The sequence below is a fragment of the Empidonax traillii genome, unplaced genomic scaffold (assembly GCF_003031625.1).
Source record: "Empidonax traillii isolate 1590-97213 ecotype Southwest subspecies unplaced genomic scaffold, ASM303162v1 scaffold730:size536693, whole genome shotgun sequence".
In the NCBI taxonomy this organism is placed as follows: domain Eukaryota; kingdom Metazoa; phylum Chordata; class Aves; order Passeriformes; family Tyrannidae; genus Empidonax; species Empidonax traillii.
In genome coordinates, this window is record NW_020955923.1 from 319,375 (window position 1) to 321,242 (window position 1,868).

The window sequence follows — 1,868 nt, forward strand, 5'->3', positions numbered from 1 at the left end:
GTTCTTTAATTCCTTCCCCATTTTTCTACTTATAACACCTTTTCTGACTTAAGCATGTGCAGCATAAACCTTGTGTCATGCATTATAGAGCAGAAAATCTAAAATGCTAAACACACCAGCACTCTTTGGGTAACACCTATGAGCATAATGAAGTGTTTCCTGGCATGGTGCACACTGTACCTTAAATCACTTTTATATTGAGCTCTGTAAGTGTTAGGGCTTTTCCCAGTTTCTCCTCTATGTCAGTTCCCGAGGAAAAGGAGTTGGGATGTGGTATGCAGCCCTACTCTGAGGCAGCAGGTCTGGTGGTGGTAGTTGCCAGTCTCAGCTTCAGCAGTTTTTGGTGTTGGGCTGAACTGTTCCTACAGGCACTGACCAATGTTGGGACAGGAGCATTGGCTCTGTTAGCAAATCTACAAAGAAGAGAATGTCTGGCCAGAGCCAAGGAAGGAGGGGTGAGGTGCACTTGGTGGCAGAAACATCTTCTTCCATCACAGCAACTCCAAGAAGGAGGGATTTGTCTAGAGATTAGCACTAAAATCCCAGTTCAGCACCATAGTTAAACACATGCCCTGCTCAGAGCACTTAAGGCAGGTTAATGTCCACAGGCTTTCTTGCACTGTTAAAAGGAGTATGCACTCCAGGAGTTATTTGGGAAGATTGGTAGTTTTTTTAAGGACGGCAACTGTTTAGAGAGACCTGGTAGAATAAAAGGGAAAAAAACTAAAAAAGAAAAATGTCGTGACACAGGGAAGAAAATCATTCAAGAAAATCATACAAATGTTGATAATTAACCAAAAATTCAGCAATTTTGACAGAAACCTGAGAAAGATGATGCAGATTAGATATGGCTCTGAAGTGTATTAGAAACACTGTGTGTGTCCAAAATACGTTAAAAACACCTCAGTTGGGAACATGATAATCTTTTTCCTTGATTATGTTGGAATTTAATGTGACAATTGTGTATTTTAATTGGCCATGAAGATCTTCATTTTCAGACCTTACATTTGCTGACTGCTAAACATTTTCCTAAACAGCCTGACCATAAGATGGCCATGACTCCTATTCAAACTACATTGCATGTAGTCTTGCCTTTTTTTGAAAATTATCAAATTATAAGTTACTGGCCATAAAAGAAAGACAAAAAGACCTAAACTTGTATTGAAATTTTGATAGGAGTAGATATTTTTTGATCTTATAGGTGTTACCAATGTTCCTTTCTGTAGATTTATGATGGTGAATATATCAACATTTAGCTGTAGCACCCAGTATATTACTATTAAACTATTACTAACATTGCTAATTTCATAGCATGAGAATCCTCATTCTGCTATTCTTTGCAGATAGAATAAATTTTTGCTGCTCCAAATAATTCAGCAATGCTGGAAAAGATTGTTTCATTAATACAACTCCAGGAATTACCCATCTCTGTCTCCTCAGCCTCATGCAACTGATTTAAAACAAGTGGACTTTAGTATCAGGATTGCACTGCCAAGCAGCAGCAAACTAACAAGGGCTATAGGTTAATCAGCTCACAGTCCCCTGTACTGGGGACACAAAGAAATCTGCAAGGTAAAGAAAAGAGAAAAAATATTTGTAGAAATATACTTCTGTAATTGCTATTAAATATTAACTATTAAATATTTTTATTACATTAAGGGAAAAATAAACTATGTCTAGAAGGAAAGTTATAGGAATTTAATTAAAATAATTTTTATAGTCTGTGAGTTAAGCAGAACTCTACACAAATACTTGATTTCTTATTTTGATTTCAGTGGCTTCCAATAATTTCTCACAGAAGTGAGCTCAAGTCACTGGTGAAGATGTAGTGAGGTAAATCAGGGTGTGGCTTTCTGGAAGACCAACCA